Below are 19,305 nucleotides of genomic sequence, written 5' to 3' on the forward strand. Positions count from 1 at the left end.
TACGTTACTTTGGCTGCGTGACTGAATGTTTCAATGTTTTCAAACTTTGAGCCTTTCATTTCCGGTCAACGGTGAAGTATGGGGAACTGATACACGTGGCGAGGTCAATGGTTTTTAGTTCGTGCGTGGTATGCAACGTATCTCTTATAATTCGCGCACTTGCAGTTTTAATGAACATAAAAACCTCAACACGTGTAACTCGCTTCTAAGCAACTTTGGTTTATTTAAAGCTATTTTTTTCATTTCTTTAGGTTTTTCTATTTGATATCTGATCATGCTTTTTATTGATAACGTCTGGCGCTAAACAAGTAACTTTTGCCGGTTCTGATTTTGCGTGTCCTGTTCAAGCACCAATGAATGAACCCTTGATGTGCAAAAAACAACACAAACGGTACCAATAATAATATATGCGGGAGTCTCAAAAAATCGTTTCTGTGCTAAGTCACCGATACCTAGTATTTTTATACTCACCGTGGAAATAGGAATGGCATGAGACCACCAAGTATTGGGTACCAAAGGTAGCCGTGTTCGCTTAAAAATAAAATTCCACTGAGGCCTTTATAAACCCAAAAGCGGAACCAAATAGAGTTTTATTCCAGAATATGCATCTACAGTAAAGACCGAATTTCGTAATTACGAATTTAAGTACAGTGGGAAACCATTGAAATATTTTAGTTGTGATATGAAGTAGGCGCCAATTTTGATGTCCCAATTTTTAAACGCAAGTGAAAGTTTTTTTGCTTTTTCATTACGTCAGCACAAAATATGTTACAGGAGAGCTGTATTTCGGTTCCCAATCACGTTTAGATATCTTCACAAGTTTACAGCTTCACGTGGCTTCCGAACCACAGGCATGGTACACTGCAAGGCGTTCCATGACACGTGCTATAAGTGTGGAGTAGCGAAAGTGAACGAGCATCGGCAAAATTCTCAGGAGATAGATCGAATCTGTTAATCTGTTTAAAGCGAATGGCAGAATCACATCACGAAGCAGATCGTGAGGCTAGTCGTTTCAAAATGGAAGCAGGCGAAGTATTATGAGGGCATTGGGCGAAAGCTAACCATCGCTGACGTACAGTTTAGTAAGAAGGCTGTCGGATTGATTAGTGTTCTTTCTACTGACATCAGAAAGTGTATTAGTCGCGATGACACCACCCAGTGATTGAGTAAGTGATTGTAGTCAGTGATCATAGTCAGTGATTGCACTGTAGCTGTGTTAGAAACAAAAAAGAGTTCTTTACATGTTGGAACAGCCTTAGTTTGAGTGCCAAATTCATCCGGCAAAACACCACCGAACTGCGTATGTGCATTGGTTGAACATAATATAAGAATGTGTCTGGAGTTGGGAGCATGCTAATAAGTTTATATAATAACGACAGCTAAGCCTTAAACATCAAATGGTTGTGGCTATTCGGACGAAGTGCCACTGAGACAATTTCGCTTTGCATAATGGCGTTCATTTTAAAAATAGTTTTTTCTGGGGTAAATAAACCCGAAAATATGTCTGTCTGTCTGTCTGTCTGTCTGTCTGTCTGTCTGTCTGTCTGTCTGTCTGTCTGTCTGTCTGTCTGTCTGTCTGTCTGTGTGTCTGTCTGTCTGTCTGTCTGTCTGTCTGTCTGTCTGCCCCTTGGTTAAGCCTTCCAGCCAAAAGTTACTAGAATACAAGGGCGCTTTTTTGCCCACCTTGTCTAACCCTACTTTCGCCACAAATCTAACTCTTAAACCTGGTGCAATAGCACGCAAATGTTAGGGCATACAATTTACAGGTAAAGAGGAATGTGTCCCGTCCTTAATATAGCTGTCATGACCAACTGCAAAACAAGAAGCAAGCAGTGCCATCTCACCCATTTAAATTGGCGGTCTCGTTTACCGATAGATTTAAGGAACCGCTCAAATTGTGCTGAGTTTTCCACGAAGATAACACAATTTCATGCATTGTCGCGTACGTGACATGCCGAGCCACAAATATTCCTCACGAACTTTTAGTCTAGTACCGAAACGAAAAAATCGGAGTGACTAGCAGGTTGTGCGGCATAACTGTGAGAGGGAGGCGGTTAGAATAGAATGAAATAGAACTTTATTGTTGTTGCTACAGAATCGTACATTACCAGAATATAACCAATACAGAAAGGGGTCCCAGAGTAATAAACTATAGTGAGACTTCTTTTTAGTGATAGCTTACACAGAGATAGCTTAATTGCAGTTGCTAACAGGAATGATACGTAATTTTTTTTAACATATCTTATACAAAGAAATAACTAGGCTACGCGTAAAAAGTGAATAGTTAAGATTGCATATTTTAGAAATAAATAAGGAACATATTGAACAAATGAAACGCACAGCATTGAAACAACTAACACAGGAATATTTAAACAAAAGCATCCTATAAATGATACAATATTGAGTGCTGTGAATCCATATACGTAGTTACATAGCAGTTGTATAAATGCAATGGTTAGGTGTGTAAAAGACTAAAAAAAGACTACACTAGGCGAAATGTGGATGCGCACGTCAAAAGTCTATGCGATGTTTCGTGAAAAATGATCGAAAGAAACGTTTAAACGTTGATGGACGTACTTGTGTTTTAACTGTATAAGGAAGCTCGTTCCAGATATTGATTGAAGTAAAAGTGAATGTCTGTTTACCGTAGTCAGTGCGTACCTTTGGAAGTAAAAAGTTATTTTGCAACGAAAAATGAGTTTGGTTAGTGTTTTCTAGTTTAGTTCTACCAATAATATGAAGAAGGTCGGGGTCATTGAAATGGTGCAAGGCAGTTGTGGCAACGTTAAATGCTAAGGTGTCAGTAATCGGAAGAAGTTTAAGATCAAGAAAAAGGGGGGCAACGGGAGCATAAAAGCGACTACAAAGTGGTTATACGCAGTACCCGATTTTGAATTTGCTTTAATGGTGGAATGTGGGAGTTGTAAGTCAGACCCCATGACCAGAGGCAATAGTTTATGTTATTGTGGAAAAAAGTATTGTATAAGGTGATTAGGATCCGTCTCTCGAAGTAATGGCACGCTTTGATTAGCACCCCAACATGAATCTTTCTTCCTGATTAGGTTAATGTGTGCATTATATTTCAGAAAATGGTCAAGTTCAATTCCTAAGAATGTGCATTCATCAGTCGGTATGATGGTGTGATTATTGATGTACACAGGGTTGAGATCGTCACGAGACTTTGTGAGCGTGCTAAAAACCACAATAGTTGTCTAGATGGGTTAATTACAACTGATTATTGTGACACCAGTAAAAAATGTTGGCGAGGTCATGGTTCGGCTGTGAAATAACACTGGAAAGTTTTTCTTGGGATGTGAAAATGGTGGTGTTGTCGGCGTGTAAAATGTAGTCGGTACGGATGTCAGGAAATTCGACAGGTCGTAATACAAATCAGAACTGAGTTAAGAGTTATGAGTTAGTTGGAAGAGGAAAGTTGGGAATAAATTTCCGTTTGCTATTATGATGTATTTTATTCTTGTGGTATTTCTTGTGTGACGCGCAAAAAGCTGTGGTCATTCCTGCTCTATATTGCTTTATGGCGATGGTTTTCTAGCGCATATGTGCGCGGGGCTTGGAAATGATAAGTAACTTCTCGGTAGTTCTAGGTCAGCGTGCGCGCCACATAGAGGCGGAAGAACCCACATGAACACACAATTCACCTTGAACTCGTCACAAGATATTGGAAGGGAAACTAACGCTATCTTGCAGTCTAATCAATGCTTGTTAATTACTAACCGATTTAAAATTAACACAAGTAAATGTAGGCTATAGTATTCCGACCACAAAATAAACAAATCATTATTCTATAGTGTGTGAAGATTTGTTCTAACTAAAAAAAAAAATCGTGTAATCCCTGAAGGTATCAGGAGTGCACTTCAGCCGTCACCTTACTTGGGATGACCACGTCAATAGCAAAACTGTCTCGCATTGCCGAAATTATTACCAATCATCGTCACTGCATTACAATTAAAGTGAAGTGGTTGCTTTATAACTAATAATTCGCATCTTATTTAAATTACGCTCAGCTACTTTCGGTAAGTGCTTAACTTGCTAATAAAAATAAACTTCATGTATTGCAATGAAGCATCCTTATTTACGCTTGGAATCTCACCTATTCCGCTCACTGGTCATTTATTTCAGAGATACCGCATTACAAAAACTTTCAATCTTTAGTATGTAAGATTTGCTCTTAGCTTTGAGAAGGAACTAGCAAAACTTTGCACAAAATCTATATGAGCTGAACTTGCATTGGCCGAATGCGCCTGTACACACTTGCAGAAACACTGAACGATGGCACGTGCACACCTTTCGTACTGCATGTGGTCTCCAAACTTTAGCTAATACATTAGGACGCTTACTACACAAACATGAAGCAAGAAATATAGATCTGATGCGTATTTCGAAGAACGAAGAGTGTACATTGATAGCGTCGTTCTGCAAGCGTTGATTCTTTACGTCCAGCTATCGTCAAGCAAGCAGCTATCGACGCTGCCTTGCAAAACAGTTCATTTATGCCTTCCTTCCTTTTCTTGCTCTTGTTTGCTACTTTTCAATTGTTCGAGGGAATAACCATTACTATTTTTTATTGCAGGGTTTAACGCGCTGACGCAACGTAGACGATGGGGCGTGCCGTAGTGGAGGTCTCCGGGTTCATTTTGACCACCTGGGGATCTTTAATGTGCGCAGAATTCTCGTACACACGGGCGTTCTCGCTTTTCACCTCCATCAGGAAAGCGGCCGCCGCGGTTGTGAATCGAACCCGCGAACTTGTGCTCAGCAGCGCAACACCTTAGCCACTGCGCCACCGCGGCGGGTACCCATTACTTTTTTTGCTACGCGTAAAATTGAGATGCACTATGCATCTTACTGCGGGTAATACCTTGATATACCCATTTTCCTTGATGGGTTCGTTTCTGTGATACGTCGTAGTTCCCATATGCGTTCTTTTGTATCGCTTTTTCATTACTTGTGCATAATTGTAGACTGACAGCATTTGTATATACAGAAGATAGTTTCCGTCTGTGCTTTGTTGTTCTTTCTCATTTTTTTTCAGCAGAAACCAGTTTTTCGTGTTGCCCTGTAACATTTTTAGAATACAATCTTGGTTTCTTTTTTTAGTTGTATGGGTGCATGTATTTTTTTTTTCTGCGCATACTTTTGTTACTCCAACAGGATTGCGATACATCGGTGTGTATTATCTTGAATGCTGTAGAAACTCTGGCGCATGCATTTTGCCAACTGCTGCTTAGCTCCAGAATCGGGCCGATGGGCACGTCCAGCTGTTTCTGTGCAGCTTTTATCGCCGGTCTGCCCTGTGCCCAAACGGCTAATGCCTGACCAAAACACAAATGTGACATATGTGCTCCTAACAAGGGGAATAGGAAATGAGTAAATTACACTGTGAAACAGCGCCTAAACGAAGTCAGCAAGAGAAGCCACAGACACGAGCACTCGTGTCTGTGTCGTCTTTTACTCTCTTCGTTTAAGCGCTCTTTCCCAATTTAGTGGTGAATCCACTAGCCCAAACCCAACACGTTAGGGCACTGAGTAAACCTGCCATGTTTCTGGTGGTCTCTGCGGCTTACGTGTCCAGTCCTTGATGTTTTCAATTCTCTAACTGTGCACGCAAGTTGAGCGCACAGCTTTGTGCAGCTGCATGACTGGTCAAGGGCATCAAATGCCTTTCCGTCACGAGTTCTCGACCTGCAGCCCCATTTATAATGTTTCTGATTGCGTACACTTCATGGTTTTGACCGGATATCTGTGTGCGTCTTTAACGCGTTCCACGGCTAAAGTTTTTTTTTACTGCAGCTGTGGTGGGTGACTGACATCCTGAATTCAATGACATACAATTTATTTTTTTAACCTGCCATTTTCTTTGACAGCAATAAAGTCGAAGCCAACGAGCGGGATTTGTTTCGTGCACAAAACAACTTCCGCTCGTTGTTCTATTGTTTGGTCTTGGAGCCATCACAGCCGTTGCGAGCAACGCAGGAGTAGAAACGGCAACACAAGTTTTGCCGGGTACGAGTAAAATGAACACCTAGGCACGAAGAGGTGTAAAACGGAAACACTACAAAATAACAAAATTTTAGTAAAAGCTACAACGAAGAGTACAAATCTAAACGATGTCAAAATGAGGAAGCAGAAAAAAAATTAAACCCGAGAAACGAACAAATACTGCAGGTCTCTCCCGATATCTTGTCCCCGGTGGGTGGTTCTGCGGCATACATGGTTGAGAACATCACGGCGGGCGCAAGGCAGGCGCTACGGCGCATAGTCGTAATAGCCTTGGCAACTTGTTCACGGAGAGATAAGACTGGAAGAAAAAGCCACAGATTAGTTCTAGAATTCAGGTTTAATCAGGCTAGGCCGCGACCGATTGAGAAGTCGGGTATTAGCGCACTGATGCTGGCCGGAGATAACCTGGGCTGCCGGCCCCGGCGCGGCATTGCCGGTTGCGACGTAGTGTCTGAGCTCACCAATGCGAGCACAGATATCCTAAAAAAGCCCACTTCAAGCTGAAGTCCGCCGGGCTGTCTTTCTTGTGGGCGGGCTTCCCCTTTTTGTTCTTTTTTTTCTCTTCAGGTGCGGCGATGGTCATTTGAAGGGTAGTGAGAGCGGCTTGCGTTTGGCCTTCTTTTATGTATTTCTACTACAACTTCACACATAACCAATAAGATAGGTTGCTTCGGCGGCGCCCCACATAATTTTAATGTCGCTGAAAGATGAAATTGCACCACCTCTGAATGTCGCAAAGCAGTCTGCTTCACCGAACGAACCTCTCCACAAGTTGGGCGCACAAATCGTCATTGGTATTTTCTATACAAAAAAACGCTAGACTACTATAAGGACTTAGATTTAATGCCAAGGTCAGAACAGTTGTTTGTCCTGTTATAGTGAAGTTGTTATTTTTCAAACTGGGTTACCATTTCCAAAATTGCTGACCTCGTATATTGCATCAAGGTAGACACTTGTACATACCATTAGCTTCTCGCCAATATTTCAGTTGTCGTTGACTAGCTTGACAGAAGCTTAGAGCACCGAGCGGTTTTGCTGCTGTTCTTCTTTCTTATGTTTGGCCTAATTTAAAACCCATTCTTGAATATGTTATGAATTTCGCTTGGCCGCTCTTGAAGCGTATGTGTATTTGCAGATGCTGCGGTGCCGACTCTTCCACGATAGCCTTCTCAGCTATTCTGCCATTTCCCCCAGCTTGTTGTGTTGCGGCTTCATTAAAAAAAGAGAAAACAAAATTTTGCCTGAACACACTTGCATCCATTTTGCTGGTGGACACAGAACATTTATTTATTTCCGGAAAGAATACTTATTTATGAAAGGATCACATCCACGTCGTTATTCAAATAACATAAAAATCCGCAAAGTTTACTAAACCCCAACACATCGCATTTATAGTCTACGAAAAAGCGTATGATTCACTGCATACCGCCGCAGTGCTGGAAGAATTAAGAGACCACGGAATAGAAAATACCTACATAAGGGTTTTTACGATGTAAATAAGTGATGTACGGGCAGGACATTTCTTCACAATCAAAGCGAGAAATTTCCGCCCGAAAGGACGTGCGACAAGCAGATACCATCTCTCCAAAACTGTTCACAGCATGTCTAGAGGTGGTAATCAGGAATCTTGACTGAGATAACACTGGTTTACGGATAAACGGTGAAGACTTGAGCCATTTAAGGTTTGCAGACGGCATAGTCTTGCTAAATAAGTCTACAAACAGCCGCAAGAAATGCTTGAGGAACTGCCATGAGAAAGAAGAGCCGCGGGATTGAATAAGTCGTGTTGAATAAACAAGCCCAAAGTGTCCTCTTCAGCATATTTAACAAAACACGAAAAGAAGTGGTTGAATATAACTACCTGAGACACGTGGTCAGTGCTGATCCAAATCACGAGAAAGGAATCCGAGTGAGAATAGGGACGGGCTGGGGTACCCTCGGCCACCTCTCCCGAATAATGAGAAATAAACTACCTATATCACTGAAAAAAAAATACATGACCAATGCGTTCTTCTGGTGATGACATAATGAACAGAATCTTGCCGCCAAACTAAACAATTGAAATGCAAACCTATGTCGCCTCAACAAGCGATGGAAGGATGAATGATAGCAGTAGCGCTTAGGGACAAGGAACGAGCTACCTAGATCAGGCCACAAACTATAGGTAGAATATTTAAACAAACGTTTGGGCAATTTGGGGCATTATGATCAAAGCGGCCATGTTGTTCCTTTCGTATTCTTGTCATTTTAATCCGGTGGGGATTTGTCAAAACAAGGCAAAAACGTGTCCTCTAAAACGACCGAACGTGTTCAGCCTGGAAACCCTGCCAAAAGCAGTCCAGAACTAAAAGTCTTTTACACTGCCCAGGCTAATAATGTAAACTGCCCACTCCGAGCGATAATGACTGAAGATGGATAATGACAGAAGATAACCGGAGGGTTTCTGCAAGCCAACTCAACTTGCTAGGGCCAGATGACCCATTCGAAATCCGTAGTTCTTCGAACATGACTATACAGTGATCTAAAAAATATTGTCTGGTGCTACTATTCCTATGTCAATTCACAAAGAACACTTAATCTATTCTGTGCCCAACGACGAACTCTTCTTCGCTATTCATGAAGTGATAGATAAAACGAATGTGGCGAAATTTTAGAATGAGTATGGTATCAGTGTGGAAGCATTTCTTGAACTGGTGGCTTTGTATCTCTCTTCGACATTAGTTCAGATTCCAGACCACACTTACTTTCAAAAGAAACGTATAAGCATTGGTACTACTGCGGCTCTTGTATTGTGCAAAATTTTTTGTCGAGGTTTGGTCAAAAACTTCAGGAAGTCAGCCCCAATGATGCCACAGTGCTGCGCATGTTTCCTTACCTTGATAATTTTCTAATTTTTTAAAGCTTTTACCCTCTGCGTGCACGGAATAGGCGGCTGAAGTCATTTTAGCGAATATATTTTCGTGCTCACATTCTCTAAATTTTACCTTTGAACTGGCTGAGAACAAAATTCTAAGGTTGTTATATTTAACAATAACAGTTAAAGACGATGGCCACGTTCGCTGGATTTGCTCCCCTAGAAATAAGAAGGTGTTGCTCCTGTTCGAATCAAGCCACTAGAAATTAGTGAAAAGAGGCATAGCCACATAAATGTTTCCGCAGAGCGATAAAGAAAAGCTGCGACCCCGTAATGCAGGAATGCTATGAACGTCATGCTGAGAGGTTAACTGTTGCGGGTTTTCCGACTCAAGTGCTTAAGGTGGTCGGGGAGTCCCTCCGCGTACAGCGTAAAAGAAAAATCCAAAGAGCACATCGGCCCGATGTAAAAATGAAAAGGAGAGCTTGAGGTAATGCCTTATATTCATAAACTGTCACACAACCTAAAAAGAGTCGCCTCGCGACAATGTGTTCAAGTAGTCTTTTCCGGGCCGTGCAAACTATCGGGAATTTGCGGGCATTGAAAGTGTGGGAAAAAAAGAAAGGCGCCTGTAAAGAAAGTCTGCAGCTGCATTCCGTCTAGAGTGAGACGATGCGCTAGTACTTCGTCCCACAATGTTGGTGCAGTGCGAGCATGCCAATGCCGTGTGAGGCGCATTGAAATCCCCCACGATTAGGAGCATATGCTTTTGAGATTGTTTTTCAGCGTTTGAAAATCGGAGATTAAAATTGTGGCTGTGGGCCTTAGGATTGCTGTGTACGTTCAGTATGTAAACTCTGGTTGCGGAACGCTTAGTGAGGTACAGAACAACAAAATAATGAGGAATGTTATTACTTTCGAATTCAAGCCATTCGGCAGTGGTATTTTGTTAAATAAAAACTGCCGTTTTGAGATCATGAGGTTTGACAGGTCTTTGGAAAGCTTTGTACTAGGGGAGCATAGCGTGCGTGCCGGTTTCCTGCAATGTTGGTCCAGCAATGTGGGCGCTAGAGAAACCCCCACATTGCTGGACCAAGAGAAATATTTTCTACTTGGATTGCTACTCTGGTGAAGGAACTGAAATAAGCGCTATTTTTTAACTACGGCCTTAAGTGGCCGAAATAATGGCCGCGTACCTGCTTGCTTTGCTGAAAATATCGTGAAAGATCCGGCGATAGCCATAAAACAAACACGATCAGTTCGAACAACTGCTGCCGCAAAGCTACGGTGTGAACGCGCTTGAACTGGGAAACTACTGGGTGACGTCCGCAAGGCACGCTTGAACGGGGTGGAGCGTAAACGAGTGGTACGAAAAAAATAACACTATAATCCGTAATCTGCCACGTTCTCTTGTTTTGAAATATTACCTGTCTCTCTTTTCTCTCCTCGCACTCCTCGCTAATCCGTTCTCATCTCGCAGCCCACACTACGAGTACAACGGAAATTTGTTGAGTTCAATTCATGTTCCCGCGTCCGACTAGCTTGCGCTGTATCGGTTGAGGCCGCGCAGCCACCTTTGTAACCATATACGGCCACTGTACACACCCTTGTCATTTGTTGTAAAAACGCGAAGAATATTTCTCCTATGTTGAAATAATTATGACGAATATACTAAATTTGTGTCATGCGCCTTGGAGTATTAGCCCCACCGTTCATCGTCGGATACCTTCGCTTTTTATCACTCAAAAATGTTTGGCAGTGTCATTCTACAAAGGGCTAAATATTACATGGCTGTCCGGGACATCCAGGAAATGTACAATTGTCAAGCCATGCTGAGAATGCACAAGGTCAAGGCACATCCGGGAAATGTACAATTGTCAATTGAACAATTGTCAAGGGACATCCGGGAAATGTACAATTGTCAAGCCATGCTGAGAATGCACAAGGTCGTTCAAAGAATAGGTGCCCTTCTGCTCTGTGAAGAACGATGACCTGCAAAGGTGGACGCAATCCACCACAGGCACGAAACTAAACACGTTTGTTTGTAATTTGCGATTGAGGAACTAGCACTCCTCCCAGTGAAACTTGGATGGACTCGAGCTTCATTCTAGCGGAGAGGCATCAAGCTGTCTATTTCTCTACCGCGTCGTAGGCAACTGACCGTCGGCGTAGCACACCTACCTAATCCGCTCGACCACTAAGGACGCCGGACAGTTCGCATTGGGGCAGTAGGCCTACACGTTTAAACACTACGCCAGCATAACGGACATGTCAGTCAGTGAGGGCATGAAGCCTATAGCTGCGCGTGCACGATCCTTCCCACCCTTCCCCCCGGACCCGACCCGCGCCTGCATTGACCAGCACGGGTTGGGAGTGCCAGGTAATGGGCGCGTGCTCAGAAGGGATAGGCACTACCAAAATTGTCGCCGTTATAGCCCTTTAAACTGAACAAAAAATGTGGACTCTTGTCGAAGTTTCATCCGGGAGTATTCCCAGCTTATCGACGAGCTGGAACGTGCGGCGGTACAGGCGGCCCCAGCGGCTTCCTGTGGTTTTCCCGTCCATTCACGCTTGTTTTCCGGCAGGCGCTCGTTAGATTTCCGCTGTTCTTCCTCCGAGCGAGCGACGCCCGTTTGTCCTACGGGAAATTAAAACGTGGAAAGACTCTAGCTCTATTCTAGTGCACTGCTTCTCAGTCACGAGTGCGCCGGGGACTGCTTTTATGGGGATCCGATGATGGAATGTATGTTGATCACTCCACAATGTCAAAACAAATTGCACTGGCGACTTATCTGACCCACACACTTGCTCAATGTCCGCCTTTGCTGTCTGCATTTTATACGATACGTGACAATGTCAAACAGTTTGCTCTTGAAGAGTCTTCTGAACACAATGTTGCCTGATCTCTCTGTTTTTTTTATTCCTTTTCCTATCTGGCTTGTGGTAAAAAAGATGTAAAAATATGTGCTACACGGTGAAACTCAACGTAAATGTCTCGCGGTGAAGCCACCTTTTTGCAGTGCCAGAAAGTTCTGACAAAAGAGTAAAGAATGGCGGGGGGGGGGGGAGTATAAAGTTTTGGGGAGTCTTCGGGGTCGCCTTAATGCTCTTGCGGACACTTGGGGTCCGCGGACCCCCGCTTGAGAACCACTGTTCTAGTGGACAATCACGTGACTGCCCGTTTTCCTTCCGCGTCGGAGTCATCTCACTGTCGGTGTACCGCACCAACTCAAACCGAAACCGCACGACCATTGAGGACAGCTGACAGGTCGCATTCAGCCGCGAGACTTCCATGTTTAAATTTCCCGCCAGCCCAACGCGCATGTCATCGGTAGCGTCATGAAGCCTAGCGGTGCATGCATGCCCCCCTCTTGCACCCCAAGCTAGTGCATGCATAAACTGGCAAACACTGATGGGCGTATGCTTAGGCGTAAAATGCCCGGGCAAAAATGTCACGCGGAAATTCTTTTTGCTGAACAATGACTGTGGGCTCACGTCGGCGTTGAAAGGGTCAAGTTGCTTTGGTAACGCCTGATAAAGGCGCTACCGCCGTTATCAGCCGATTGGCATCATTTGTGAAAGATGCATCTGTGGTTGCGAGGTGAATAAAAGTTGTGAAAGCCGGGTCGGAGGTGGTGAGGAGAAGTACAGCGGCTTCACCGGAATGAAAACTGGGAGTGTGGGAGGAGGGAGGTTAGACATATACCTCTTCGCACTGCATTCGCGATGGACGTTCGTTCTAAGTGCGCAAATCGCCTCTGATCACTAGTCGCTTAGTGAGGCACGTGCTGTTGGCTTTCGTCCAATATCACAAGAAAAACATTGGATATTTAGGATTTGTAGGGTAAGTGTATTCGACGTAATAGGTCTCAGACAGCAGCTGATGAATTAGTGTAAATGGTACACGCTGCTTAAGCCCGAAAAAAAAAACTTAAATGTATGTTTCAAGGAATCTCACACTGCGAGGAGGTCGTCTTCGGTCGATGGTCAATTTTTTGACGTTGTCTGTGAACTCGTGATCGGTTCAGGAGCCCTGCCTCTAAAATATAAAGTGGTGTGATGCAGATTATTTAGCGGGTTTGGGTCGACAAACATACGCGCAAATGAAGTTCTGGCAATGGCCTGAGAAAGCCGAACCACGACATACAGCTTGACGGTGCTTCCTTTGGCCGGCTTGACGACAATGGTGAACTAATTCGTGAAATGTGTTCGCTCGTGTCACCTTGACCCCTAAAGCTTAGGCATCAAATTTGAATTGATAATAAGAAATATGAGGGGCGCGTAATGCGACTGATGTGAACTAATTCCTTGCCGTCTTCGATACCTTTGGCTTTGAGGACAACGTAGGTTTCGTAGTCCGTGAAGGTGTAAGCACCTATCCGAACGGAGTCGGGATCTGTCACCCAGTTTTCACTGACGTTTGTAAATGCTTCATACAGCTTTCAAAGCGCCAATATGAAAATGAGCCTGGCGTCTATTGTTCAAGAGTAAGCAGTGAAAAAAAACGTGCAAAAACTGTGAAGCGAAAGGCTGCATTTTATTATACATTCTATGCAACGTATTCCCACAATAATAACGTATAAGTCTCTTGCGTTGTGCATGTCCTCCCCGCTAGCTTCTTTTCTGTAAGTAGTAGCCGGTTGAAAAGCCGTTTGTGAGATGTGGCACACAACACATGCGTTACTTGGCCGTTTCTGGGCTATATCGGCTGCAGAAGACGGGTATTTTGGAAGGAAGGCTCACGAAAGAAACCCGGAAAAAGAGGAAGAAGGCTCCCGATATAAGTTGTTTGCTGGTGAGGGTATTAAACCGCAGGTTTCAACCGCTTCATCAACATCCATCTGCAACATCCATCTCGAAGACCCCATCTGGGAAAGGACTTGAGGAGTGAGTGATTGGCAAGTTGCCTAAATACCCGGGGATCTCACAAGCCCGCAATATTTCAGTTTCCAGGAAATAATTTCAACGCCAAACACATAGAAGTAATGACTGCTATGATAATTGATTTTATTCTCTTGAGCTTGTGGTGGTGCCACCGAAGTTTGCCACCGAAGTTTACCGGTGGTACTTGTGGTGCCACCAAAGTTTACAACCTGGTGCGTTTGTTTAAACTCCACAACTTAGGAGCCACTGGCGTGATAACCATAGTAGATTTATTTGCGCTTTTAAAAGTCAAGCTGTCTTTCAATAATGAAACTTGAAAGAAACTTGAAAGACCAAGGGTGTGTGTGACAACTTCATTGTTAATTGCGGTGGAATAGGCGGCTGCTCCGGCATGCGTCTGTGATGCATTCGTGTAGACGATCGTATAATCAATAGGATGGACATGATTGACAACGCGAGCACACCCTCTACCTGCATTGGCATTAGCTGCAACGTTTTTTGGGATGAGAGCTATCCTGAGGTTATCTGGGAGCGATGCAGGAGGGGGGATGATAGGGAGGTCAATTGGTTTGAGGGCAACTTGGTGAAGGATCCCGTGTCCTTGTTTTGTGGTAGAAAGACGCGCCATTTGCCGGTCTTTACGTTGTTTTATACGATCTCCAAGGTGCAAGAACAGACCCGTAGAGTATAGGCGCTGAGTGTACGTATTAACGGGAACGTTGAGGGCGGTCTTATACAGTGTATGAAGCGCAAACTCAATCTTGTGTCTTTGGTGACAAGTTAGAGAGAGATATTGAATTGTATAAACAATTTTACTTAGAGCTAAGGCATGTACGAGCTGCCTAACTTAATCCTCATATAGCCCCGCATGCTTGTGGACAATGCGGCGCACCAGATGCGTAAGCTGATGGCGAACTTTACCTGTTGTAGCCACATTACCCTGATTATATGGCTCATGGATATGCAGTCCAAGAATTCGGCATGATATTACGCGAGGGGTGCGGGAACCTACCATTGTGAGAGTGGTGAGGTGGTTGTGTTGGCGCTGATAGCGAGTTTTCGCAATGAGCAGCAATTCGGACTTTTCAGGTGCGGGAGGCAGACCTATTGTGTGGAGATACCCAATGACTGCATCGATACCCTGCTACAAGGTGCCCTGCACTGAACCAGGAGACCCAGATCAGCACCAAAGAGTAAGGTGGTCTGCGTAGAATGTATGTTTGAGATTCGCGATCGATTCTAGTATACGAGACAGGGGCACCATTCTGGGGTTAAAAAGGCTGGGTGAGAGAACAGCACCCTGTGGAGTACCACGCGTGATGAGAGAAGGATCGGAGACCGAATCAAGGAGACGGAACTTGGCCGTTCGGTCGCGTAGAGATGCAGCGATGTACTCGTACATTTTTGGCCCACAGCCGGTAGAGGCAAGTATATTTAGGAGAGGATCATGGGCAAGGTTATCGAAGACTTTGCGGACACCCAGGGTCACTATGGCCTGTATCTGGGTAGGAGAAGGAGGGTCCAACTTGTGAGCTAGGAGGAAAAAGAGGTCTTGGGTAGACACACCCTTGCGGAAACCAATTTCTTGAGGAGGAAAAAAATCTGTGGACCCAAAGTAGGCCTCAAGTCGATTGAGAACCGTCCTTTTCATGATCTTTCCCAGGCAAGAGGTTGGAGAGATTAGACGGAGATTTTCAAGGGCGGATTTTTGACCTGGCTTGGTAGTAGCATTTTAAGGGACTTCCTTCAAGATGACGGGAGGGTGCCTTCTTACCAGTGGGAGTTTATAATGTTCAGAAAGTGTTCCTTGTCATTGTCGGATAGGTTTCGTATGAGTGTATACGTAATCTGATTCTTACGTGGGGCCGACTTCCACTTTAGTAGTTCTGGCGCCCACTCGAGATCCCAAAAGAGTGAACGGCTCCCCGAGTTCTGCAATAAAGGCGCCCATGTAGGGAGTATAATTGCTAGGTAGAGAAAGTGGAATATAAAGGTCGCGGAGCTGGGTTGCTAAGGCATCCGATCCCACCAGGGAATGATGCTTCTCGAGAGTGGGAACAGGAGCCGGATGAGGCCCAAGGATCATTCTAAGTACGTGTTCGAATCTTTTCTGATCCAGGCTGCCGTTGATGGCGTTACAAATTTAATTTCATTGATTCCTGTCAAGTGTAGCACAGTGCTCTTTGACATGTGCCGTTAATTCAGAGATGTGCTCGGCTAGCCGAATATTATTTGGTTGGGGGCGAAGGGCGCGCCAGAGTCGTTTTCTCCTCTTCCAGATACGGAAAAAATAAGGGTCTGGGTTGTCTGATGGGGCTGAAGTGAAACATTCCAGCGTGGCTTTTTTATGGGCCTATTTGAGTTCTTCTGTCCAGTTCTTGAGATTCGCATTCGTATGAGACGTGTCGCGAATATCGCCAAAGATTTTCCAGTTTGTGAGTGAAATATTACGTTTACGGGATCGGTACAGGTAAAGATAGTGACATTATTTAACGTAACGATCGCTTAGTAGTCTTTCATCTGTAACATTCCAGTGACATCTGCGCTCCCCAGACTGCCGTTAGGTGTGGCATGGTCGGCTGTTTGTGCTTGTGACCCTCACGAGTAATCGAATCGGGGCTGTTATAAAGTGTTATTTGAGCTCCGTTTAAAGTGTCGCGGAGTATGCGTCCAGGTGATGAGGTGCGTGAGTAACCCCAAATAACGTGTGGGGTATTAAAGTCCCCACCTATAACGAAGTCGCAGTCGCGATACAACCTTGAACTAAAGTGAATAAGTGGCTTGAAATGTGTGTACACTTTAGGGGGATTATAAATATTTTAGATAGAGAACGGCCGAGAGGGTTCTGGGTACATAGAAAACACAGTTAGATACCGCTCAAGGCGGGAGGGGACATCGATGACCTCAAATCGAAGATCCCGCCTAATGTATGTGCTATCTAATAGGGTACTATCGCTGACACAACTAGAGGTTCACGGTGACCACCTAACAGCAGCTTCCGCCGCCAGCTGAGCAAATTCTGGCTTTTCAATGAAGCCCTATACCGCTACAACAACCATTCCGCTGATAACAAATGGGTCAATTTCTTCCCGTATACCCTCGAGGCTCACATTTTGCATTTTTCAATTGACGATGCCACCCGTGGACACGGAGGATCCCACAAGAGTCTCAATCGCATCGTGAGTACCTTCTTCCGGCCCGGTTTTTCCAGAAGAGTGGCCAAATATGGTTTTATGCCCACATTGCCAGGAACATAAACACGCTACGTAACCACCTTCCGGCGAATCAAAACCTTACCTTGCTTGGCCACGCGGGCCGAGGTCATCAGGCTAACCCTCAGACTCCAGCGGGTAATTGGTGTGTTGTCACTGCTATTGGCCATCTAACCCGTTGCGCAGAAACTGCCGCTGTTCTTTAGAATTGCCTAATTTTTTCTGCACAAAATTTTTTTCCCGTCATGGTCTCTATGAGCGATCGTGGTCGAACTTTCCTCGCCCCAATCTTTGCGGAAGTTTTTCGTACTGTCAACATTGTCTACGAAACTACATAAAGCTACCATTCACAGACCAGCGGCTTGACAGACCGTTTTCACGACACACTTGAGGACATGATTTTCATGTGTATTCGCCCCAAACCCCTAAACATAACTCTATTCGTGCCTTCCCGTATAATACTGCTATGGAGTGCACAACTGGATATTCAGCGTCTTATCTCGTCTTCTCCCGGCAGCCTTCCTCCATTCTGGAACTATGTTTCGGCATTTGTTGATGATACGACCAACATTCCTAAACAGTTGTCTCCCGGAATTGCGCACTCCGCCGCTTGGCTCGCGAGAACAGTGAGGCAAGCCAACAGGCCCGAAGTCTCACGACAATGCCTCTCCCTGGGCTGTATCGTTTGTGTCAAGCAATGAATTTTTCTTCGGGACGCCGGTCTGCACCTTCGGTTTGTGCAAAACAATTCTCGATCGCTTCATCGGCCCCTGCACTGTGCTCTAACCCACATCGCCAGTGAATTGCCGCGTAACTGCTGTTTCCACCGTTGGCGACAATTGCAGCCGAAGGCCCGAAATTGTGCCAGCATTTCGCTTGAATAATTTTACTCGCCGCCATCCTGAGATAGCGTACGTCCAGTCGTACCACGTCTTTGCGCACAATCGTTTGTGTGAGCGCCAGGGCGAGACCTTAAGCGCAAACTATTTTTTATGGTCTCCCCGTATTTATTTACCGTCAGTGCATTTTCTTCATACCATACACTTTGTTCAGGCATCCGCCGCTTCTTGGTCATCATCCTGGTTCGGAGGCTCTTATCGAGCTCGGTTCGTTTCTCCCCCGTATGAACAGCTTTGTCGCAAAAGTCCTCGGTATGAGTATGTTGAACCACAAAAATACGGGTCCCGTTACGGTTCGGGTTCGGGTGAATTCATTCCGTTCCGGTTCAGTTCCAGTTCGACCAATATTCGTGTGAAACTGGTTCGCAAAGCGGTTCGAATGCTTCGAACCGTTTCGCGAACTGGCTGGATTAGTTGAATCGCCAGTGAAGTAGGAACGAAATGTGTAGTAGTTTAAAGCAATCATAAAAACAAAATAGAAAAACCAATTTAAAGTACCGCTTTTTATAAACAACAATGGTGCCATTTAAAATACCACAAAAACAATTCAGGCAGATATTAGGTAAAACCGACGAAGTAGTGACGATTCACAAGCCAGTTTCCCGTACAGCCCTCATGTGTTAGGACTAGTTTGCGAAGTTATTACGAGAGATGGAACAGGTGTGTCCGATCGTCCTATTTAATGAACACGTCTGTTTTAGTCGTTAGCGAAAGGTCTAAAGCGTAATACACCTTATTGCATGGCACTAAGTGTAAAAAGCAGCAGTACTATCTTCTCCTCAGGTAATAATTGTCATGTTCGATGGCTCGCACCAACTAATATTGGGTGTTCTTTCTGGAAAGCATTTAGTTCCCATTTTTCCAGTTGTTTGTGCGTAAAATTCAAGTACGTTTCTTTGACAAATTGTTGCCTTAATTTCATAATGTGGGTACTGCCTCCTTGAAAAGCTCAGACTATTTATTATTCGAGATTTTAAGCATCACCTTATCCATACTTTTTCTTTTCTCTTCCTACAAAGGAATGATGTTCGTACGCCTGTCCGTGAAATGCCTTTCCACGAATCCAAAGCTTTTTTTTACCTTCAAGCCCAAGCCGTTTCAATTTTACATAGCTCAATAGTTTATATATTTGGCATAATCTGTAAATGATAAAACTTGGTTTTTCTTCAAGGTAACTGCACTCGGTTTAGTGAGTGCAAAGATGCCGCAATAAAAAAATATATGCTTCATAAAAAAGATAAAGGTGATATCTGCAAAAAAAAAATTGCAGTTTGCAATTTTGCATCCCTGACTCCCGGCAGTAGCACGTCACAATGGCGATGTGTCCTAAGACTTGCGCTGTCCTGCTGTCACGCAGCCCGTGAAAGACGTTTGGTAGGCGTTAACGGACTCCTGTTTGGCATATTATCTGATTTTATCTCTCTCTTAGAGCTTA

This window comes from Haemaphysalis longicornis, unplaced genomic scaffold (genome assembly GCF_048455015.1).
Source record: "Haemaphysalis longicornis isolate Haplotype H1 unplaced genomic scaffold, Haemaphysalis longicornis Haplotype H1 scaffold_9, whole genome shotgun sequence".
Taxonomy (NCBI): Eukaryota; Metazoa; Arthropoda; class Arachnida; order Ixodida; family Ixodidae; genus Haemaphysalis; species Haemaphysalis longicornis.